Raw genomic sequence first — 25,679 nt, 5'->3', positions numbered from 1 at the left:
TAAATTTGGAAATCTCTTATTGTATCTACCACACATCTTAACAATGAATGAAAGAATCATAGTATTTCATCTCTGACATTGAATTCCTTTCTTTGAACGGGATCACTCAGGAACTGGGAATTGACACTTTATCGGGACCTTTAACAAAAAGAAATGATACGCTTTGGAGGGGGGAAAGGATTGTACAATACTTGTTGAGGCTCCATTTAGAGAATCACATGTTTGAAAATTCCTTTTCTCCTCTCTCTCTCTCTCTCTCTCTCTCTCTCTCTCTCTCTCTCTCTCTTGTCTATCCATCATCTATCATATTTACATTGCCACTCATCTCAAGAAATATGACTTTGGATCACAGTTGTCTCCCTGATCCACAATACCCTATAGGAGAGGAGATTGTGCCATAAGAAAACATTAAAACAAGAAATGTTCATTCACAGTGGAAGACTGAGATGTTTTAGATTTTGATGCTGCCAGTTTACACAGGCACACTTACAAAACAACCATTCCATATTCAAACAGTAGCAAGTAAAGAAGGCCTTGCTTCATGTGGGCAGGTGGGCACATGAGTATGTGCAGAAGCAGGCATAATTTCTAAACCCACAACTGGTTCTGAAAGGGGAACAGTGTGGTGAGCAGTGAGATCTTATGACAGACCGTGCAGCAACTTTTTCTAAGTTGAAGGGAACCCCTTTTTCAACAGAAGGACACACTCGTTATGCCTCTAAGACAGGGATGTCAAACTCACGGTGTCACATGATGTATCGTGACTTTCCCCATTTGCTAAACTGGGGGGGCATGGCCAGTAGGTGACACATCCAGCCCGTGGGCCGTGAGTTTGAACACCCCGGCTCTTAGACATCCTTCCCCCCCTTTTTCTGTGACACTCTTCCTCTTTCCAATAAGGGACAGAAAAAGGAGGACAAATATACTAGAAGGATGGTCTGATGTCTTGCAAGTGGGTTTTAAAATTAGCCCAAAGGCTGCAAATAGTTCAACCTGTTCATCTACAAGTGGTCCAGCCCACAATGGAAGTCTGTTTCCATCCCTCCATCCCCTCCTGTCACATGCAACTAACATATTCTCATTCCAGAGGTGGTATTCAGCAGATTCTGATCAGTTCTGGAGAACCAGTAGCAGAAATTTTGAGTAGTTTGGAGAACTTCTGACTGGCTCCGCCCCCATCTATTCTCTGCCTCCCGAGTCCCAGCTGATTGGCTGGGTCTTTCGTTGCACTGCTCAGGAGAACAGAGCTGGAAAGCAGGTTAGTAGGGTGGGGAGGGAATGGAGATTTTTCAGTAACCTTTCCCCAGTAGTGGGGAGGGAATGGAGATTTTACAGTACCCTTCCCCTGGAGTGAGGTGGTAAAATCTCCCCATGGAGGTTTTACAGTACCCTTCCCCTGCCATCCCCACCAACCCACACCCACAGAACTGGTAGTTAAAAAAATTGAATCCCACCAATGTCCCATTCCCACATTCCCTCCACTCCTGCAAAATAGCTGATTGGGTTCATCAGTTGGAACATTGACAATAATAGCATTCAATAACCTTTCAATGATAATAATAACCATGGTCCAGGTCCCGGTTTACATAGACTACAACCTATTGGTGGGGAAATCTGATTGTTTGCGATCCATCATCTCCAGAGAAACAAAACCAGGTGTGAGCCTTGGTCTAAATAGGTGGAGAGTTCAGACATATGGTTTGAACTTAAGGAGATAGAAAAGTCCATTGGGCAGAGCTTGCTTTCATGTAGACAAAGAAGAGCTAGCTAGCAGGTATTGTGATAAACAGCCATGGAGATGAGAATAAGACCATTCTTATCTTGGCCAATACAGTTTAACCAACTTATTCCCAGATGAATGTATGTGTTGAAGAATGTTTGTTTCAAAAAGTGTGGGTTGCTTCTCTAAAAGAAAATGAAACTCAGAATGAAGGAAGCACATCTGATCTGACTTACTGAGAAACTCAGCCTCAGCGTAACTCAGACATGTAAGCTACACCTGGATGGAGCCACTGGAGTTCCAGGAGCTGCAGGAACCAATGGCTCTCAATTTGCAACTGTGAAGACTAAGTTACATTTTCACACAAAACTCTAGAGAGGAGATAGTTGTTCCAGCTGGGCAACCAAGAGCCTAAGCTTAGGTGATTTGATTAAGTCTCTTTTAGGTGTTTGCTGCAGATACTTTGCAAAGAGATGAGTCATTGGAATGAGGCAAAGAAATAAAGCTTTGAATCTTTAAATCTGTAGCATTGCAGATTTTTTTTACTTATAAATGCTTGATCATGTCAGTTATAGATAAGAGGTGAGGAAGTTTGATATTGTTGCGTGCTGTTCCACTGCCTGCAGGTTAGAAGTTGTAAGAAGACTTCCTGTATATTAACAATTAACAGTTATTTATAATTGTGAAGTATGCGACGATTTAACACAGCAAGGAGGAACTATTGCCAAGCCTAGCAAGTGTTGAACCAATCTTCTCATTCTGTGGATTTCTCCATTGTGTCCCCCTATATAACAGGCTGACCTTTGAAATCTCCTGATAGCATCCAACACAAAAAAGGATATTTATTTCTGCAAAGAGGATTCTAAAGAAGAGCTCTGCTGGATCAGAGCTATCTAATCTAGCATTCAATTTCCTGCCTGCCAGCCAGTTGCCTCCAGATGCCCACAGACACAAATGTGTGAAGCACCTCCTCCCATCCATCTTCTCCAGCAACAAGGAAATAGGGATATCTCCAATGTTGGAAGTGACAAAGAGCCATCATGAGTTGCAGCCACTGAAAACCTTTATGATTTGCCAAAAGTAAAAGTGCCTGCTGAGAAGCAATGCTGAATTTAATGAAGCTAACTTTCAAGCAAATAAGTCACGGGCCATCATGCTATAGATGATCCTCTTCCAATCTAATAACAGAATAATAGAGTTGGAGGAGATTTTGGAGGTGCTCTAGTTCAACCCTCTGCTAAAGCAGGAGACCCTATACCAGGGCTGTCAAACTTGCGGCCCTTGGGCTGGATGCATCATGTGCTGGCCACACCCATGCCTGGTTTAGCGAAGGGGGGGAAAGTTGTGCTGTGTCATGTGGCGACACCGTGAGTTTGACGAGAAGTGAGTTTGCTCAAGTAGGAAACCCTACACCACTTCAGACTTCACTTTAGGTTGTCTAATCTCTTCTTAAAAACTTCCAATGTTGGAGAATTCACAACTTCTGGAGGCAAGTTGTTCCACTGGTTAATTGTTCTCACTGTCAAGAAATTTCTCCTTAGTTCTAAGTTGCTTCTCTCCTTGATTAGTTTTCATCCATTGCTTCTTGTCCTGCCTTTGGGTGCTTTGTAGAATAGGTTGACCCTCCTTTTTCCTTGTGGCAACCCCTCAAATAATGGAAGACTGCTATTGTGTTATCCTAGTCCTTCTTTTCATTAAACTAGACGTACTCAATTCCTACAACCATTCTTCATATGTTTTAGCCTCCAGTCCCTGAATCATCTTTGTTGCTTTTCTCTGCGCTCTTTCTAGAATCTCAATCTTTTTTTTTTTTTTTATAGCGTGGTGACCAAAACTGGATACAATAATCCAAGCGTGGTCTTACCAAGGCATTATAAAGTGATACTAACACTTCATGTCATCTTGATTTTATCTGTCTGTAAATTCTGTTTCAAATATGCTGGGCTAAACTAGCCGAGTTCCTACCCATCAGGACAACAGTAGATCAGTTAGTCAAAACCCTAGCCCTCTGCCTTTTGAGCTGTGGAAATGAAGAAGAAGCCAAGCTGGCTGTGAAGCAGAAACAGCAGCCCGTAGGGAGAGAACATTTCCTATGTCTTTGGTCCCTCAATAGTTGGGACTGCAGTGTGTTCTCCGCCCTTCCCTGGAGTTGGAACAAAGCCGCCTTACAGAGGACCCTCGGGTGTCATTCTGCTTAATCCTATCTCACAGGCCGCTCTGTCCTATGAACAGAGCAAGAACAGGACTTCTTAGCCTTTTGCAGTAGGCTTGTCTTGCAATGCATGCGATTGGGCGTGGGAGGTGGGACGGGAAGGCTCCAGTCAATGGAAATAAAAGATAGCCCAATTTGAACATGCAGAAAAGATACAAAGGGTCAGCACTTTTCGCATTTCACTGGGGGGGCAAAAACTGCCCTTGAGACCCAAGGGAGGAAATTGCCCAGTGGCAAAGAAAAGGCCCTCTGTTGAGTCACTCAACAAGTGGGGGGAGCTTTGGATGTTGGAGAAGATAATTAATGTCTGCCGTGATAATAAAGGCAGATAGGGAGTAAGAGCAGGATTAGGAGTTTGTCTCTCAGGGCAATCCCACCAACTGGCGTAACCACCCAAGTCACTCTTCCTCTGCTCATTGATCTGAGCTACCAAATGCGGGCTACCAAAATCCCGATGACCACAAAACAGCAGCAAGGAAGTAGAAGTTTTTCTGCCCGTTGTTTGCCATCTATGACTATCCATCTTACTGCAGCGGTACCAGTTTTGCTCTTACATCATTCAATTAGTTCTGACCTTTCATGACCCAATGCGTATGATTTCATTAGGATTGTCTGTCTGAGTTCTTGTGAGCTCATGCTTGTGTCATCAGTGAGATTGTCTCACTACCTTGTGTTCTGTGGTCTCTTTTTGCAATTGCCCTGCACGAGGGTCTTCTGCAGTGATATGTGCCTTAACGTTATGCATCCAAAACATCCGTTAGCTTTGTTATTTCAGTGACTAATAAATGTGGCTTCACTTCTGATATTGAGACAGTAGTCCTATGCTGTATTTCCCTTTCAGGAGAACCCCTTCCTGAGAACATGCCATCTTCTAGACCCAGGACTTTACTATCTCATCAAGCTTTTGAAGGGGCTCTAGCTATTTCCTAGTTGGCCTCTATTTTACTCCCTGAGTCTTTAGATAAGATAGTCCAAACCAATGAGTTATCCCTCTTCTTTATTTTCCAAGGAAATTGAGTTTATATGTTTAGTCAGATCCTATCTTCTCTATGTTCCTTTGAAGATAATCTTCCAGGAAGTGTGGTTGAAGTTGTACAGGAGCAACCAGGATATATTTTTTTTAATCATAAAACTGTCTGAAAGGTCTATGCCTGTTATTTCTGTTAGGCTTCAAGTTCTCATGACTGAGTGCAAGTATGGATTGAAAAAAACTAAGGGTTAATATAAGGTAGTAATATAAATATGCCCTTCAGATATGTTGGTCTACACAGTTTCTGACATCCCAGGAACTGATAAAGGGAATTGTTATCCAATACATTAAGATGATATTAGATGGTGAAAAAAACGGCATATAAATTTCGAGATATTCTTTTCCACAACTGAATTTCAAAGATTAAAAAAAATATGACAATATCTAGAGACTTTAAAATCAGTTTGGGTATACTTTGGAACTCTGCATAATGAAGTAGATTCGTAGCATTTTATTATTTTGTATAATTTATTTCGATTCTGTTGATAACCAGGAGGACTAAAACAGAATTGTGGACAGCCCCTTCTACCGGGAATGGAATTATCTAAGTTCATAGCTCCCATTTTTCTAGGATTGTGAGATACATTTCTTGCACTCTCGGAAGTCTGTTACTCTGACCTAAAGTATTCAAGTTTGTTGCTACAGGAATATAAATTCCTAAGACGATTTTCTGTGCTCACAGCATACATACATACACCAATGGTGATTAAGGCCGGGAGGTCCTAGCCTTGAAAGACAGCTGGATTACCTTGGGCGAGTTACTCTCTCTCAGCCTAGCCCACTTCACAGGGTTGTCGTTGTGAGGAAAACGGGAGGAGGGTGCATTGGATATTTGCAAAAACTGAGTTATTTGCAAAAGTAATGAAGGCAAGAAACAAAGAAACAAACACATAAATGTTTACTTGAACTACACATTACCTTGAGCATAATGCTTTATATTACTGTATGTACTCAGTATGTACCCAGCCATTCTATGAAACCAATGCTCACTCTTCCCATAGAAGGGGAAAGAAAATAGCACTGATGGTCAGTGATGTTTGTTTGTTCCTTTATTTTAAGTTCTACCCCCACACATCTCACTTAAGTTACTCTGGGTAGTTTACAACACGATTAAACCATAAGTACACAAATAAAAGCATAGTTTAAAAACAGGATTAAAAACCAGATAAAATTTACAAATAAAGAATCAGATTAAAGTTCAAAGGCTAGGAGATTAACAAGGTAGGAGTGTCCTCAGGCCCCCAGCTCTCACCCAGAGTTGCGTCATAGTTTTAGACCCCCATACTAATTGACAAAACCAGGATTTAAGACTACTTTGAAAAACCGGAAAAAGTGGGGGCTTGCCTCGCCTTTGTGGGTATGCAGCTGAGAAGGCCCTTCTCCTAGATCCTGCCAGTGGATCCTGATTGGTGGGATACGCAGGATCCTTCACCCTCTGTAGCTCTAAGAGTACTTCCATTAGTTTATATTTTGGAAGTGTTATACCTTATCCATTCACCTTTCCCCCTCCCCCCAGTCATCTACGTAAAATCATCATTGATTATATATACATCAACTTTCCTTTCCTTTCCTTTCTCCTCCCCTTCCCTCCTTTCCTTTCCTTCCCTCTTTCCTCCCCTCCCCTCCTCTCCTTATCTGTTTGGGGGCGGGGGGGGGCAGAATTTTTGTGTGTGTGGGGTAGTGGGAATATCAGGCCACTCCACAAACTCTGTTGCTGGAGCAGCCTTAGCACTTTTCCGTGGTTTTAAAGATAGGTGGTTTTGATATATGCCAGACCCTCTGGGGTGGGAATTGGGGGGAGGGGGCAGAGCCTGTTACACTGCATCTGCTGCCCTTTGTCACTGACTACCTGTCTGCTATTTTATCAGCGTATCCCATCAGTCTTTTAATCTGCATCACAACATCTTCATCTATATTTTGATGTTATTAGAATGCCTGTGCAATAGCAGGTTAATGAAAAAAGATGCCTTTAATATCGAGCTTTTAAAACATTCTACCTCTCTGTCCTCCACGTTTTAACACTGAGCGGCATTTCACCTCCTGCTCTTTTAATTGCTATTTGCTTAAAATGCTTTGTGGTTAATTGTTCGGTTAAAACATTTCTTAGTCCACTATGGTTTTTAAAAGTCATTAAGGGAATTATGCTCATTTTAAAAAAATGTTTTAGAGCAATCCTATATTTATCTGCTCAAGTAGAAGGCTAATTGAATTCAGTAGGATATTTTAAATATATAAGTGGAGATCCAGGCCCAGCTACAGATACGATGGTGGGAGCATCCTCTGAATCAGCAGCCTCACACTTAGCAGATATTTTGGGTGGATCCATTCCCTCCAGCAGGGCCAGATGGAATACAATGGTGAAAGCAATAAATCCAAGTAGAACACTTCTGACCTAGACCCATATCCACCACATATTTCTTTGTGGAAGAAAAAAATCCTTATGATTTTAAATCCCTCCTAGCTTCTTCGCAGCAAAAGTAGAAACCATAACATTCTTTTTGCTCTCCCGGCAAAATATCTCTTCATGTAATCTGGTATGTGTGTGTTCAAAAAGAAAATAAAAAGCCGTAAATTACACAGTCCTTCCTATCAAGGAGGGCAAGTTATGCGATGGCAGATTTTTGCCTTTTGGTAAACTACAGGGTTCCCAAAGACACAACTTTCTTTTTCCAAATAGAATAATAAGCATTCTTTATCTGGTAGAAAGTGTTAAAGCAAGGGTCTTCAAACTTGGCAAGTTTAAGACTTGTAGACTTCAACTCCCAGAATTCCTGAGTTAATATGACTGGAGGAGGAATTTTGGGAGTTGAAGTCCACAAGTCTTAAAGCTGTCAAGTTTGAAGACTCCTGTGTTAAAGGAATAGATTAGATTCACGATTCTTCTCTGTTTCTACAGATATCTGTGGTTTTGACCATTGAAAGTCAAGCCACTGAATCTACCTGGAGCCTATAATACAGAATACAGAATAACAGAGTTAGAAGGGGCCTTGGAAATCTTCTATCCAACCTTCTGTTAGAGCAGGAGAATAAAAAACAAACCACCAAGATTACACAAACACACCACCAGGATGTGGTGTTTATTTTCTCCTATGAAAGACCGAAAGTTGAAAGCTGGCTATAAATTACTAGAACTCTTCAAAATGCAACTTTAGAATAATGTGGCATTAGTTGAGGCTTGGAGAAGCAGCACAATACATGAAAACATTCCACTGAGTTTGATCATATTTTATTCTCTGTACTTAGTACTGTTACTTAGATTTTACTCCTCTATCAGGTTAGTGTGTGATGGGTTGAAATATTAGGAAATGGCCAGGTGATACTTCAGTAGGCAAGGAAAATCTATATCTGAAACTGGTCTTGTTCTTTCTCCAATGATTTTGCAGGTAAGAAAAAGAAGATGCACAACCAAAATTCACTAAATTAAGCAGGCTAATGTATAAACTAAGTTTTGGTCAACTCTGAGTGGTTCTGCATTTTCTTTGTTTTTCTCTTTTCCAAAACAAGTCATTGTTTTGTCCTCATGCGCTTTTTATAGCTGTTGTTGTTGTTGTTGGTTTCCATAACCTCTATGTCTTACTGAGGTTAAGCCTAAACTTATTCCATCCTCATTCTCACAGCTTTCAGATATACTAGGATAGAGCCTCTGCTTCATCTCCTGTTCAGCCTGAAGTCAGGATGTATAACTGGATAACAACAGCATACTGACGATACCTAATCTCATACCAGTGGATTTCCTCCCCCAGTGGTTTCATGTAGTGAGAGGTTGAACTGGAAGACTAGAGCAAAAAATAGCAAAGGGGAACAACGGCCAATCTGTGGTCAGTCTAATCTCTATGATTAGTGTAGCAGGAGAAGCAGCAGCTTCAGCATTTAACTGGGTTTATTTCTTCTCTGGGTCAAATAAGAGTCTGTCTTTTGGGGGAAGATGATAGGGTTTTCTGCAGCATCAGCTCCACCGTTGTGTCCCTCTTCTTCCTGGTTGGTGAAAGCCTTCAGAGAGCTAACAGGAAGCTGGATAAGGCAATAATTACTGCATATTTAAGAAAGGGATGGTGTCACCTGTCCTGAAAGAGACAGCGAGGCAACCATTCTCAAGAAGTCAAACTAGGGATAATTAATCCCATGTTAATGAATATCCTTTCCAAATGGTTTCATGGATCAGGTTAGGTAGATGCAAAACCAAAGGGGAGCGAAGGTAGAGCTATACTGCACTCCACAATGGAGAGTTCAAGGATTCAGCCTTGCTTCCCTACTGGAATTGCCACTCAGGAAGGAGGACAACCATCCCAGAATAGTAGTGCCATTTACTCCCAATGCTTGAAGAAAGTCAGAAGAAGCATACTACGATTCATCATATTATAATCCAAATAATTTGCTTTATCCAGAGTTCTTTGCAACTGCAAGCCCTCCACCTTCTCTGTAATCTTCCTGCAAAATAGGTGTTTGGAGACAGGCTAGTAGATTCCAAACTAGCTGGACAAAGTGATGGTTTCTTGAGGAAGAGACATGCAACTGCTTCTTTTAAGACATGTGGTACCAGTCCCTTTCCCAAGGATACATTAACCACCACCCTTACCCAGTGTCTTGTTTCTCCCTGTTGGTTTTTCGCCAGCCAAGAAGAGGGATCCAATCTACAAGTGGTAGAGCCATGTCATCTTCCTTAGAAAGAGAGAGACTTGTTTTCCTCCTAGAAGAGATATAACCAGCTAAATTCCTAGGTTGCTTCTTCCCCTACAATAACCATAGAAATTCAGGCTGGCTAACCACAGCCTAACCGTTGTTCTCTTCGCTATTTTTGCTTTTGTGTTTCAGCTCAACCTCTAACCAACTTATTCTATCAGCGGAGCTTATTTGCTGCTCTTGGGCAACTTCTGAAAGTATATAATTCCGTCCCAAAATCCTTAACCTGCTATTTCCTAGCAATTCTTACATTTTTTGCACATCCACTGATCCTTCTGATTTCGCAGGTGTTGTAAACTGAAAATGAATTTAGAAAACTGCTTTAGCCGAAGTAAAAATACTTGCATAATGTTGCATTATGGCCATATACACAGGCAAATTGCTATTATTTAAACAGTTATGCAATGCATCTCATTACAGAGAACTCTGCCTAGATCTGGAGACCATTAAGGTTTGGATATCTTTTCCTGGCAAGTTTTAAATAGGGGTAGGAAATGTGGTGTATTTGGGGCCTGGGCTCACTCCTTTTTCTCAAACAGTGACTGTTCAGAGGAGCACTAAGATGTCTGCCATGCAGGATATAAGCAGATAATTAATTTTTGCCATAATTATGTTTTATATTTATTGTATTTTATTATTGTCATGAACTGGCCAAGAATCACAAGGTGCAAAACTATACAAAATAAATGTATACTATGTATTTGCATAGAGAAAATAAAGTCTCCTTTGGAACAACCTCAATTCCTGCTAACTACTTGGAGAAATCCATGTTGTTTTCTTGGCAACAGAAGTAGTTTTGGATTATTTTCTTTCCAGAATTTCTTTTATTTCCACTTCCCATTCTAATCCATTCTAATCCTAGGGTTTCTTGATGCTTTCCTATCCAAGAATTAACCAGCCTGGCAACACTTAGCAATTTTGAACTCCATCAAAGGCTGCTCAGGTGCCATGACCTGTTGTATAGATGTTTCCATATTAGAAAGAGTTAAGCGTTGAATATCTATGTTGCCCTTGAAGGCTCAGGAATCCTCCGACCCTCCAATGTGAGTCCTAATTTATGGACATAATTCCGTTTTTATGAGATGTAAATTGGTTTAGCTCCTATTACTGCGTACACATATTTTCCCGAAAATAAGACTGGGTATTATATTAATTTTTGCTCCAAAAAACACATTAGGGCTTATTTTCTGTTTAGATCTTATTTTCAGGGAAATACAGTACTAAACGCATCCACCTGGCTGATTATTTTAACTGGGGCTTATTTTGGGAGTAGGGCTTATATTATGAGGATCCTGAAAAATCTACATACTCGGGCTTATTTTCTGGTTGGGTCTTATTTTGGGGAAAACATCATATCTTCATGTTCAAGAGTCCTCACCTTACAATCACAATTGAGCCCAAAATTTCAGTTGCTAAGCAAGACAGTTGTTAAGTGAGTTTGGTCCCATTTTATGATTTTTCTTCCCACAGTTAAGTTGCACTAAAGTTGTTAACACGATTGTTAAGTGAATCTAGCTTTCCCATTGACTTTGCTTCTCAAAAGGTAATCACATGACTCCAGGACCCTGCAACCATCATAAATATGAGTCATTTGCCAAGTGTCATATGACCACAGGGATGCTGCAATGTTTGCAACTGTGAAAAATGATCATGTCACTTTCTTCAGTGCCATTGTAGTTTTGAACTGTTGCTAAATGAATGGATGTAAGTCAAGGACTACCTGTTTTAATCTGGAACCCTAATCAAGGGGTTTCAGTTTTCTGCAGTGTCTATGCAGTGTTCATATTTAGAGCAATCAATATCCAAATGCCCCATTCATGATCATGACAAATATTAGATACATTACTTTTTTTAAAAAAATATCAATATATTTATTGTACATATCCCTTTTTATCTCATAATAACTATGACACTGTTATCAGCACAGATTAGGTATCTATTCTCAGTTTTCCCCCTTGTTACTCCCCACCCCCTGAATATATCACAAATACGTTGCTGCTAAAATCAAGTCAAACATTTGGCCAAAGGTGTCTCCTATAGAGAAAGTTATCCAAATAAAAAAGGGAAATAATACTGGACTTCTCTACAAGGTTGTCCGAATGACTCTCCTCCCTGCCCTAAAGGATCAGGTGCTCACATCAGAGCAGCTTTGCAAAACTGACATTGACCCAACCAGATTCTTTCCATCAAACTATAAGTGCACTTGTGCTGAAATGAATTGGTATGATTCAATTCAAGAAATATAATCTTTTTTTGTGTGTGTATGGCACTAAGCTTGATTTAAAAAAGGAACCGTTTTTACTTTTACAATCTGTTGATCTCTGTCAAAAAGACCAGATGTAGTAGGGGTTGAACACGATGAAAACGTCTCTAGAGACTGGATGCCTGTAAGGGGTTCTAACTTGTTCTCCACTGAAGCGTTTCTCCATAAGTTCCCTATCAATTGTGATCATGCCAGGCATTGGCTAGCATCACTGAAAGGGAGAGTAGATCAGTTTCCCACCAATGTGCCTGCACGTTGGGCTTTGAAGTTCTTTAGCCCTGATTCTTAGTGGCTTTGGATCCAAGCCAGTGATGGGTTTCAAAAAAATTTCCTACAGGTTCCAGTGTGAGTATGCACTTTGCATGTGCCCATGCCAAACATGTGCTTTATACACACACAGCGTTTGAAACTCACCTTCTGCTGTAGGCCCTGTGTGTAAAACAGCTGATGCGCAGCAATCGGCTGTGCCGTGTGAAGCAGCTGAGGTTGAAAAGCAGGAAATATAGAGTATAGAGCCAGAGTGGGTGGGAGGGCACAGCAACTGATCGTTGGAGCAAACTGGTTCGCTCACAGATGATCCTCAAAGCTACTGGTTCAGCTGAACTGGGCTGAACTGGTAGAATACCAGCACTGATCCAAGCAGGTCTGCTACAGGTAGCCCTTGTTTAGCGATCACAAATGAGACTGTCAATTTGATCATTAAACAAAGTGGTCACAACCAAAGTAATTGACAACAACAAATAAGCACAAATAATGAAGTCAACATGTTGCTTGGAAAATCATACTAAAATTACGGTTGAACATGACTGCAAAAAACAAAATGTTGGCAACGCTGCCCTAGAGCTGTGTTGCATCATTGTCATCATCATCACTTCTGTTAAGTTCGCCGATTGGTCCCAAAAGGAGACGCGAGACTCAGTGACTTTTAAAGCTCTTTTATTGCATGCTTAGATCGGCTCAGCCCGGCTTCGGATCGGTGGCGGTTTATATTGAACTTCTCTCGGAGCTGCGGCCAATGACATCGTTTCGAATCTCCCGCGATCGGTTTCTTCCAATCGCGGGTGATTCGCAACGGGCCAATCACTGCGGCTTACTCAGCCAATCCGAGCGCCGTGTGTCCTGACCAATCAGGACGGAGGATTACAAGAATGCTAATGTAGCAATACAGAACAACTTCCATTTGCAATATGTATTTGGGGAGAAACAAAGTTAACTCACCTTTTCCCCCATGGTATGTTCAGCAGCTGAGGTTTCCAAACACATTGCTTGACCAATCATTGTCTCTCTCCTTAACTACCCCAATCTTGAATGTTTCCTCAAAACAACCAGCAAACATGGATGTCTGCAGGGTATGGTCCCAAAACCACAAAATAATAGCTGAATCAGTACCATCAAAGGTCTACCCATTTTTTTATGTGCATCACACACAATAGCAACTTTTCTTTCTTTAGTAGCAAGAGAGAAATGAAAATGTAGTGTATTTTGCAAAACGTAGAAGCATGGTGTCTTCGTTGGCTTTTCCCAAGGTTACTGAAATGGGAGATGAATGGAAGGGAGGATAGCAAGCGGCTTCCCCAGTGAGAATGCAAAGTATTGGTGAAGGTGCCTTTAAGTGGGGGCTGAAGCAGTGAAAAATCAAATTGGACTGGCAAAAGTGCCAGGGAAGCAAGAGTTTCTCAGGATTGGCAGGACCTGAGTGCTGCTTTGTGGCCAGCCTCATGCAATAGACACATGGATACATTCATCAGCAAGTAATAGAGTCTAATTGGGAAGGTTCTTCTCTTAGGAGTAGACGGAGCAGAGACACAGCTCATGGGAAGAATGGTGAGGATGTTGCTTCACACAAAGTATTTCTGAGTTCCAGGGCATTGACAAGCTAGAAGGGTTTCCCTGGGCAGCTGCAAAAGTAATTAAAGGTCTAGATAAAAAGCTCAGATGAGCAAAGACTGAAGGAAGTGGACTTGCTTAACCTCCCAGAGGTGGAATGATGAAAGGGAGTAGAAGAGGGGAGGTAGGCAGGTCATTTTCAGATAGCCAACAGGTTCTTAAACTGGGGAAGGGGGAAGGACAGGACACCTATTACTTGCATTCCCTCTCAAAAGCCTACGATTCTAATAAGACCCATTTGCATTTACTTGTTTTAACTTTGCAGTAAATCAGAATCTGCAGCACTGTCATACCACAGCATCCTCCCCACTTTGATCTTTCCTTATGAAAAGGTCCATTTTTACTCCATTTTTATGGATACATCTTCAATGTGAGTAGGAGAAAAGACAGTTGACCTCAGTGCTATGTTACTCTTAAGGTTTCACACTCAAGAATGTTATAAATTCTTCTTTTTCAATCTCTATCTGGGGTATCTCCTTCTCACCAATACATTGATGACCTTTGGACAAACCGCTATTCTATATCTCTGAAAGGGTAGTAGACTGGTTAAAATGGTCAGCCATAGGCTTTGATGGCACTGGATGCTTCCTGGAAATTCCTGGGGAGGTTCTCAGTGGTAGGATTTGAATAACTTAGCAGTTTTCTGGCTGGGTAGGCGTGGCCAGATGGTCATGTGACTGTGTGGGTAATGTCACTCATCGCACCCAGCCCCATCTCCCAGCCAGTCACCTCAAAGGCAGAGACAGGATTCAGCCAGTTGGGACTAATCCCACCACGGCTGGCCCTGCCCCGCCTGTTTTTCAACCTGTTCTCAGGCTGGGTTTTTTGGGTGTTTTTGGCTCAAAAGGGTCCAGAAAATGGCTCAGAAAACAGAAAATGAGCAGGGGCAGGGCCAAGCAGTGGTGGGATTTGCCAGTTCGCCGAACTGCGCAGAATCTTAACTACCGGTTTGCCTGAACCAGTGTGAAGCGGCGGCAGCTTACCTCTGGAGTTTCTTTCCTCATTTGTCAGTGATATTAGTCAAACCCCGGCCCAAATAGGGTGGAGATGGCCAGACAATTCATGTTGACGCTCCTACAAGTTCTCTTCTCTATAGGTAGAGCTAAATTGACACCTTGGTTTTCCAGAGACCTGAGCACAGTGAAGCAGGGGGAATAGAAGGGGAAGATGTCTCAAGATGAGTGCAGCTCATCTCAAGATCTGTTTGATATCCTTCCTGCTTGGTAGCGGAGGAGGCAGCGGAGTGCTCATTTTGTTGCCTCCATTGGGTCTGCACAGCAGGTGATGTTTTTCCATACTGTGTAGCCTTCAAGACACTTTAGAACAGTTGACGCTTTCTGTCAGCCATTTTCATAATTCTCTGCAAAGTTGAACAGATAATCCTGCACTTAGAATCTAATATTGGGCAGATCCCAAGAGATAACCTTGACAACCACTTCTCTTGGTCATATGGATTGCTTACAGAGAGATGACGACTGCCACTTTCTTGCTCAGTCTTTGCCCTTCCTGACTGATGTTGGGACTGACCCCATAGTTAAAGAAGATAATCAGTGCTTGACTAAGAGTTTGATATATTCCTGTCTGCTTAAAGAAGACAGCTTTAGGACTTTCCTGGAAAAAAAACTTTCTATGATCCAAAATGGCTCAAGTCCCCACATATATATGTGAACGTATTCCTACCATGTGGTATACTCAATTGGAATGAATATATCCCCAGGAAGTGAAATCTAAGCTTATATCAACAGCTATGAACACAGCACCTGGGATACGACCAAGGAAAAAGACAGCTGATAGATATTCTCTGCCACAATTTTAATCACTCTTTTTTTTTTTCCAAAATGAGAAAGCAAAAACAACTTTCAAGCTGTCTGGTTTAATTTCATTCCATTGTTTGTACGTGGTATCAGAGAATTAGAATTAAAATATTTTATGTGGCCAAGTGTGATTAGACATTCAAGGAATTTGTCTCTGGTACAGAAGCCCTCAGCTTACATGCAAAGCAAAATAACAATAACATCAATAAGAGAATAAAAAAGAAGGATAACAATATTAGAGTCATAAGGGGAAATATGCATATACATTAGATAGTACAGTGTAGAATTAGATGTTAGCAGAGTGATGGCACAAGGGAAAAAACGATACCTATGTCTAATTGTTTTAGCATGTAATGCCCTATAGCAGAGTCCCGAGGGGATGAGTTGAGACAGTTTATGTCTAGGATGTGAGGGGTCTGCATATATTTTCCCAGCCCTCCTTCTGACCCACATAATATACAGATTTGCAAGGGAATGCAGGCTGGTTGCAATTGTTCTTTCTGTAGTCCTAACTATCCACTGGAGACTCTACCTGTCCTGTTTGGTTGCTGTACCAAACTAGACAGTTATAGAAGTACAAGTGACAGACTCAATAATTCCTCTGCAAAACTATATCAACAGCTCCTGGGGCAGCCTGAACTTCCTGAGCTGACACAGGAAGAACATTCTTTGTTGTTCTTTTTAAATGATGGTTCTAATGTTAGGTGTCCATTTCAAATCCTAGGAGATTATAGAACCCAAAAACATCTCTCTCGGGGGGCGGGGGAAGAGAGGTTTTTCCTTTTCCTTTTTCTTCTCTTTTTCCTCACCCACTAATGTTGTTTTTACATTTAAACATTATATGTTAATGCATTATATGCATTATATGTTGATGCATTTTCTATATGTAATCTTACAGATCAGGTACTATGTGTTTTGGACTACAGTTCTACAATCCTTGCCATTGGCTATACCAGTTGAGAAAATAGACAACAACCTGCTATTTGATAAGATAGAAAAATGTGGGTTAGACAGCATCACCAGCAGATGGATTCGTAACTGGCTGACCAGCCACACTCAACGTGTAGTCCCCAATGGAAATGCATCTACATGGAGGGGGAAATGCAGAGGGGTTTCCTAAGGCTCTGTCTTAGGCACAGCACTCTTCAATATCTTTATCAATGATTTAGATGAGGGGATAGATGGGGAGCTTATCAAATTTGCAGATGACACCAAGCTAGCAGGAATAGCCAATACTCCGGAAGATAGACTCTAGATACAGGATCTTGACAGACTTGAACATTGGGCTCTATCTGACAAAATGAAATTCAATTATGAAAAAAGTAAGCTTCTACATGTAGGCAAGAAAAGCCAAATACAGGTATAATATAGGTGGTATCTGGCTCAATAGTAGTAATTGTGAGAGGGATCTTGGAGTCCTAGCGGACAATCACCTAAACATGAGCCAGCAGCATGGTGCAGCTTCCCAAAAAAGCCAACACAGTCCTAGGCTGCATTAACAGAGGGATAGAATCAAGATCACATGAAGTGCTGATACCACATTATAATGCCTTGGAATACTGCATCCAGTTTTAGTCACCATAAATGTAAAAAAGATGTTGAAACTCTAGAAAGAGTGCAGAGAAGAACAACAAAGGTCATTAGAGAACTGGAGACTAAAATATATAAAGAATAGTTGCTGGAATTGGGTATATTTAGTTTAATGAAAATAAGGACTGGGGTAACATGATAGCACTGTTCCAATATCTAAGGGACTGCCACAAAGAAGAGGGAGTCAAGCTATTCTCCAAAGCACGGCAGGACAAGAAGCAACGGGTGGAAACTAATCAAGGAGAGAAGCAAGAACTAAGAGAAATTTCCTGACTGAGAACAATCAGTGGAACAAGTTGCCTCCAGAAGTCATGAATGGTCTGGAAGTTTTTAAGAAGAGATTGGACAACTATTTGTCTGAAATGGTATACAGCTTCCTACTTGACCAGGGGGTTGGACTAGGGTCACCAACCTTTTGGATCTCAGGGACCACCAAACTCATAATTTTAAATCCCAGGGACCACTAATATGAATTTTGACTGACAGTGGCTTGCTGACATTGGTGGGAGAGAGAGAAAGAGAGAGAGATATCTGATCTAACCTCTCTCTCTCTCTCTCTCTCATACACACACAAACACACAAAGGCAGGGTTGGATTCAAATTTCTTAACAACTGGTTCTTGAGCGTGGCCTAATTTGTGGGTGTGGCTTGGTGGTCATGTGACTGGCTGGGCATGGCTTGTATGTAAATATTATAAATATTTATGTAAGTATTGAAATTTTTATTTTAAAAAAGAATAACTTTTACCCAAAATCAAGCAAAGCATACAAAATGGTACCGATAAATAATTCCATGTAGACAGATTGAGTTGGTCACAGAATCACAGATTCAGATATCTATCTTTCTGCCATTGGCTACCTCAGTCTGTCACATAAAATTTACAAGCAAACTCACAAAATTAACTCACAACACACCATGTATGTAAATATTGAATTTTTTTATTTAAAAAAGAGCAACTTTTACCCCAAATCATGCAAAGCAGGCAGGCAGATTGAATTGCTCACAGAATCATTCAGAGATCTATCTGTCTGCCATCAGCTATCTGAGTCTGTCACATAAAATTTGCTAGCAAGCAAATTCACAAAATTAACTCACAACACGCCATGTATGCAAATATTGAATTTTTTAATAAAAAAGAGCAACTTTTACCCAAAATCCAAGTTTCTAAAAGGCAGTGAATTTTGGAGACATAAAAACGCCAGCTAATACAATGCCCTAAGATCTAGAAGATGCATCTGCAAATCTACTTTGGGGATAAGTTAAGGGCAGTTGTGATTCTTACACTTCTGTGCAAGTGAAGAAACATTCCACACCTTGAGAATTAGTTAAAAGTTGTCAACCAGAGTTGATTTTGCCCTGCAAGTCTGTACCTTGGGGTATGTGTCCTTTTATTATGGCTCTGGCCATGTGAGACCCTTGCAATTCTCCTCATGCTTGAACATCTTGGTTTCCACGGGATCAGATCTCAGGGCAAATAGAGAGGGAGAAGGACTGAGCACTAGATTCGAAGAAAAAAAATATAGCAGTAGTTTTGGGATGTTATCTTCATTCATTGTACAAAATGGTACTGATAAATAATTCCCTGTAGACAACAATAAGTAACTTGGTGCATTCAAGAAATATTAGATTGTAACTGCTGTGTACCTTGCCATAGTCATGCTAGATTTTCTAATGCAGGAGCATCCAACCTTGGCAACTTTTAAGGCTTGTGTACTTCGATTCCCAGCATGGCTGACTGGACAATTCTGGGAGTTGAAGTCCACAGCTTTTAAAAGTTGCCACGGTTGGATGCTCCTGATCTAAGTGGAATTGAGATCACAAAATCACTAGAGAAGGCCTTTACTAACACAATTCAGGTTATCAACTGGGTTGTTCAAGTTTCTTGTGGGATCTTCTCCCTTCCTCTCTGAGGAATAAAAACAGTCTCTCTGAACATCTAATGGAGATTCTCAATCATCCAGTCATGGTTGTCCCAAAAGTACTTTTTCTAAAAGGCAACTGGACTTTCTTGGTTTTTTCCTTTGAAAAAGCTTATTGAATGAGAAGTGAAATGTTTTCAAAGAAAAAAATAAACCAAGAAAGTCCAGTTGCCTAGACCTTTGGGACCCAGTCTCTCTGATTTCACATAGTGTGCTAGGCTAGGACATAAGGAACTCGGTTGGTTGTATTTTAGATCACGTACTGTTCAGGTTAGTTTAGTAGCTCCACACCTGTGGTTTCTTGCTTAATGTAATCAGTGAAACCAGTTAATTGGGGCTTCTACACTTAAGTCATGATTAAGCTAATGTGACAGATGAACCCATTCAGCTTTTATGGGTTTGTAAGAGTTTCTGCATGTATTTATACCTGATATTGAATGCAGGAAAGGTGATGTAATAAATGGGAGATTGTATCTGAGTTTTCTGTCATGGAAAAAGTATTATGTTTTTGCTTCCGGCAAAGTATAGAATATGATTTCTACTGATATGAGTATATTAAAAAAGGCTTTGTGTTGCTGTTGCACATAAAATAGCTCTCTTTGCACTGTAGAAAAACCTGCCTTTGTGAATTTTGCATGTGTACATGTGGGTGTACAAATGTTCAATGTTCAATGTCAGGGTGGAGCATACTAGCCCCAGAAGCTATGACAACTTAGGTTTAGCCCACCTCTTAGATAATTAAAGCAAGAATAGCTAATATGCCCAAACCCTTGATGCTCTGTGGATTTTCTAGTTTAGTTTATTTCAAGAAATGATTAGTTTGTAAAATAAAGAAATAATGGAAACTAGGCATGCTGTGAAAGAATGCTTCATTTTTGTTGAGACCCATTGGGTTGTTTTTAGGAACAGAATGGTGGGTGCTTCTTGTCTAGTGTTCTGTTTGGAGTGGGGCCATGTACCCTCTCCCCTGTCCCTCAAAAAAACCATAGTCTGCTATGTAAGGAAGCTTGGGTGGGGGATTGGACTAGATGACCTATAAGGTCCCTTCCAACTCTGATTATCTGTAATCTGTTGTCTGGACCTTAGAGAGGAACATGAGAAGCATCCTCAAGAGTTTTCCTTCTAGAAGATGGGATATCTGTGATGGGCCACGTCACCCTGGCAACCATCTTGGTTGAGCACCCAAACTGTACTCTCAGAATTCAAAAGGTTTTCAAGCTGTTTATTAAGCATGCAGGAGGCCCATCCCTTTGCATTTCAAGCAAGGAGTACTTAACAATGAATCAGTCTTTCTATAGAACCTCATGAAAGGATCAGAGTGAGTAATTTCCACAAACTTATTAAAAGATAAGGAGGCTGATTCTAGGCCGCTCCTTATGATGTGTTTGTCATTTGTACTTATGCAACAAAAATACAATGATGCAGCTGTGTTTCCTTATAGAACCTTATTTTATGAGCATGATCAGAGGCAGATGTGAAGGGTAGCATGTGATACAAAGCAATGGGAATTCAGACAAACAGCCCAGCCCTCAAGGAATTCACAATCAGTTCTTAAAAACATTCTGATTTCAAAGTGAGTTTCTAAGACAAAAGCTTTAAAACTGGTATCCTTGGAGAATTTTTTTCTTGATTGATTGTGCTTTGTTTTATCTCTAATTGTTTCCAGGAGAATGCTGGTGAATGGACATTACATGGTCTGACTGTGGTCACTTCTACATTGCAAATTTAAAATAACACATGTTCAAGTAGCATGGAATTGATTTAACTATCATAATTTCTTCTTGCAATATGCTTTAAAACGGGGATGCTGAGAATTGTTTGTTAGGTACTTTTAACTCTAGTCTCCAGCATTCATAATTTGGTGGCTGGCTAGGCCAGACTAGTTTAAAATGGTTACAGAAACATTTTTACAGAATAAGAGAGTTGGAAGGGATCTTGGAGGTCTTCTAGTCCAAACTCCTGCTGAAGAAAGAGACCCCATACCATTTCAGGCAAATGGCTGTCAATCTCTTCTTAAAAACCTCCAGTGATGGAACACCCACAATCTCTGCAGGCAAGCCATTCCACTGGTTAATTGTTCTTACTGTTAGGAAGTTTCTCTTTAGGTCTAGGACTAGGTTGCTTCTCTGCTTGATTAGTTTCCATCTATTGTTTCTTGTCCTACCTTCAGGTGCTTTGGTTAACCCCTCTTCTTTGTAATTTTGGTAATGTAGGCTAGCAATTATTCTTAAGCTCTAATACAATTCAATTTCTTTTTTCTTCGCTACTCCAATTTATATGGAGTCCATCTATCCAAGAAACTCTGGGTGATGCACGCCCAAAAAACAGAATCACGCTGAAACAAAAAAAACAAAAACAAAAAAACAATGAAAACTCTTCTGGGCTCAATAAAAACACAAACCACTGGACACATACATCAATGCCAGAGCTCCCAAATGAGCAACTAACAATGCCTGAGGGAAAAGCCAGGCCATCACAAAAGGCCATAGGCTGTCCATATTTCAGCAGGGAGTCCATTCCACAGATTGGATGACATGACAGAAAAGACACATTTCTGGGAACCTGCTAGATGGCATTGTTTATAGATGGTACATGGCGCATGCCCACTCTGCCAGATCAGGTGGATCTGATCAGAAATAGGCAGAGACAGTCCTACTTGATTGCATGCTATATAGGCCTTTAAACATGACAACCAGCAGCTTGGAAGCCTGCTGAAAACTTTTGCAACTCCATAGCAGTGGTGACACATGGGCATACAGATGACATATTCCTAATTGCACATGACACTGCATTCTGGACCAGCTTCCAAACACTCTTCAAGGTCAGTTCAATGTAGAGTATGTTGCAATAATTCATTGAGAAGGAGAGTAAGGAGAGAGGGTCTGTGAGCAGCATCTCCTGATCTAAGAATGGGAGCAAGATGCATTTGTGTGAAATACAACTGCTAACTGTTCCTTGAGACGGAGTCATGAGTCCAAGTTGTGCACCAGCTCTGAATGGGGGATTGTAACTCCATTCAAGGTTAACAATGGAAAGACATTAGATCCAAGGGACCCTAAAACCCACAGCCATTCATGGGTGAACCAAAGCTAGTTCTTCTCTACCCAGACCCAAACAACCTCCAGGCTTTGGGAAAGCATCTTGGCAGCATCACATGACTGGCCTGGGGCCAGGATGTATAACTAAATTTAATCAGCATACAGTACCAATTGTGCTTAACTCCATGCTAATGGATGACCTCACCCAACAATTTCATATAAATGTTGAAAAGAAGTTGGCAGAAAGTCATGCCCTGAGGCACCCTGCAAAGCAGGGGCCTAGGACTGGCCACTCTCTTCCCCAACAACACTGTTAGGAAGAGGCTTTAGAGGAAAGAGAAGAACCAACAAAGAACAGTGCCTCTTCTCCCGTCCTCCCTCAACCGGTCCAGAAAAATACCATGAATGATACAAAAAATTTCCAAGGGATCAAAAGATGGAATACTACCTAATCCAGAGCCTGTCAGAAGTCATTAACAAATGTGATCAATGCTATCTCAGTGCTATACATAAGGATGAACCCCATCTGCCTAGCCCTAAACCCAGGTAATTCTCTGGGCAAAAAATTCCATGGTTAATAGGGAGTAATCTGCCCGTGACAAGGGACTGATGGCAGTGGTGGGATTCAATTTTTTTTACTACCGGTTCTGTGGGCGTGGCTTAGTGGGCATGGTGTGGCTTGGTGGGCATGGCTTGTTGAGTGTGGCAGGGGAAGGATACTGTAAAATCTCCATTCTCTCCTTACCCCACTAACCTGCTTTCCAGCTCTGTTCTCCTGTGCAGGGCAATAAAGGAAGACCCAGCCAATCAGCTGGGACTCAGGAGGCAGAGAATAGATGGGGGTGGGGCCAATCACAGATGGTATTCTGAACTACTCAAAATTTCCTCTACTGGTTCTCTGAACTACTCAAAATTTCCTCTACTGGTTCTCCGAACTACTCAAAATTTCCTCTACTGGTTCTCCGAACTACTCAAAATTTCTGCTACCAGTTCTCCAGAAAACTTGAGGCGCTAGATCGTATGTATTCTGTCCTATGGGGCTATATATGCAAGAATTAGTCAGTATGTGTAATATCCTTTGTGGAGCAATAGTAAGCAGTGAATCCATATATCCTTCTCTTTTTTAATAGAATATTCTCCTATGTGAAGGATTATTCAAATCAAATCTGACTTAAGAAAGAAGGAAAGACATAGCCCTTGAAGCTGCCTATTGACCTGAACTGGCAGTTCACTTGGGTTAATTCTTCTCTACTACGTCAAGATTATATTGATTGTATTTTTAAAATTCCATCTCTAAATAAAACAAACTGATACAAACTATATGTAAAATTCTGCCCTTTCTTGTGGTCACTTTGGAAGAGTGGTTCCCTTGCAGAAGTTTTCTTCACAAGGAATGAACTTCTTTGTCCCAAATGTCAGTACATTATCTGCCCAATCTTTCCTATTTTGTCCTCCTCCCCCATTTTTTTTTTAAATCAGGGAGTCAGTCAGCTCCGTTTTGCCTTATATTGTTTTGAGTATTGGAAGAGAGAGGGGGGGGGAAAAGAATACTTTAAATATTTGGCCTGTTACAGCTTAATTGTGGGTGGGTTTGATTTCACTGGTTCATTTTATGAACAATAAACAAACATCTCTTGCTAACAGGTCTATGCAGACATTATGTGTACAATTTATATTTTCTTGATGTTCATTTGTTTACTGGTAAGGATTTGCAAGCAATTATTGTAAAAAAAAACTTGCACACTTAACAGGAACAGGGTTATTATGGAAATTCTATATCCCCCTCCCTTCCTTATTTGAAGAAATATTAAGAAGCAGTTCCATTAGGGTGGATGACTCAGTTACAACTTCAATGTTGGTGATAAAAGATCCAGGAAAAAAAAGTCTTCCCACTCTTTTGCTTCTGTAAGTCAATCTTTTATACTAGGACTAGGCAACAACTGCCTGAGAGATAGACCATCCAGATGTCAAAGTATGTTAGGCTTCCACTTATATGGCTGGAAGACCAAGGTGAAGTCACGCTTGCAAGAGTCCAAATGCATCTCATTGTTATTCAGCTGCAATTTAGCTTTCATCATTAGAGCTGTTCCAGAACAGGCAGAGTATTAGTAGCTGCCAGTAAGCAGTACCGTTTGGCTATGATCCAGATGTCCGTCACCTTTCCTTCTTCCAAGTATTTCAATACAGGTAGTCCTCACCTTACAACAGTTCATTTAGTGACCATCTGAAGTTACAATGGCAAAAAAAATGTGACTTATGACCATTTTTCACACTTACAACCATTGTGGCATCCCCAGTCTTATGATCAAAATTCAGATACTTGGCAACTGACTGATATTTATGATGGTTGCAGTGTCCCAGGGTCCCGTGATCTCCTTTTGCAACCTTCTGACAAGTCAATGGGAAAGCCAGACTCACTTAACAACCGTGTTACTAACTTAACCACTGCAGTGATTCACTTAATAACTGTGGCCAGAAACTCGCTTAACAAATATCTCAGTTAGCAACAGAAATTTTGGGCTCAATTTTCATCATAAGACAAGGACTAGCTGTAGTTGATCAAGGTTCTCAAGCAAATTCAAAGATTCACTCCAGGGGAGTATCTCATTTAGTAAAGCTGCATATAAGCTACATATGTTGGCTATATGTTGATGCCTCATTTAAAAAGATTAATATTAACCACACAAATGATTCCTCTTCTATTTTTAAGATGATCTTTTCTCTTTAATCTAGACCCTACAATGTTTCCTAGAGTAAGGACCACACTTGGCCTCTGAGCAACATTCTATAGACTGCACTTCAAAAAAATTGTAGATGAAGTCAGGGCAACATCAATTTAGTATCTCTTCATTCACGTTTAAAAAGTATTGGTATCAAAGGTGGTTAAAATAATTGCTTTCCAGGCAAGGTTTGTTGTCTGTAGTCTCACTTTAGAAATCAGTATCATAGCCATTTCAAGAGGTCTCATTGAACTGCACTCAAAATTTGGGGTGGGCTGCCTCAGGCCCAAGACTTATGACCACAACTGAGCCCCAAATTTCCATTTTGCTAAGCAAGTTCAATCAGTTGAACCCCATCTTACAACCTTTTTTGCTACAGATGTTAAGGGAGTCATGCAGCTAAGAGAATCTAACTTCACCTGTTGACTTTGTCTGTCGGAAGTCAACTGAGAAGTTTGAAAATGGTGATCACATGATCTCAGGACTGTGCAACTGTCATAAATACATGGCCAGTGGGCAAGCAATCAAGTCTTGATCATGTGACCACGGAGAATGCTAAAACGGTCGTAAGTGTGAAAACCGGTCCTAAATCTATCTTTACAGTGCTGTTGTAATCAGTCACTAAACAAATGGTTTTGAGGAAGACCTGTAGTTATTCAGAGTGCAGAGGAGAAATAACACAAATATTTACAAGAAATTGCAGGATGGACAAAATATAGGAGGCCACTTGACATATCTCTCACCCGATTTTATTCTCTTCTAGCAAGATAGCCAGTTTGGTCTTGTAGTTAAGGTGCCAGACTAGA

General features: G+C 40.8%; 1 long non-coding RNA gene across 1 annotated transcript in view; it reads left to right on the top strand.

Annotated features, from left to right (window-relative positions):
- Positions 1–23,470, top strand: part of LOC148132209 (uncharacterized) — a 57,680-nt gene extending 34,210 nt beyond the window's left edge. The window contains exons 2-3 of the long non-coding RNA XR_015747712.1: positions 14,920–15,073; positions 23,284–23,470. This is a non-coding gene — a long non-coding RNA (uncharacterized LOC148132209). The remainder of the gene's footprint in view (positions 1–14,919; positions 15,074–23,283) is intronic.
- The last annotated feature ends 2,209 nt before the right edge of the window (positions 23,471–25,679 follow it).

Source organism: Notechis scutatus, chromosome 2, assembly GCF_049901735.1.
Source record: "Notechis scutatus isolate UNSWTSFEM ecotype Mainland chromosome 2, rNotScu1.2, whole genome shotgun sequence".
Taxonomy (NCBI): Eukaryota; Metazoa; Chordata; class Lepidosauria; order Squamata; family Elapidae; genus Notechis; species Notechis scutatus.
This window is presented reverse-complemented; position numbering and strand designations above follow the sequence as displayed.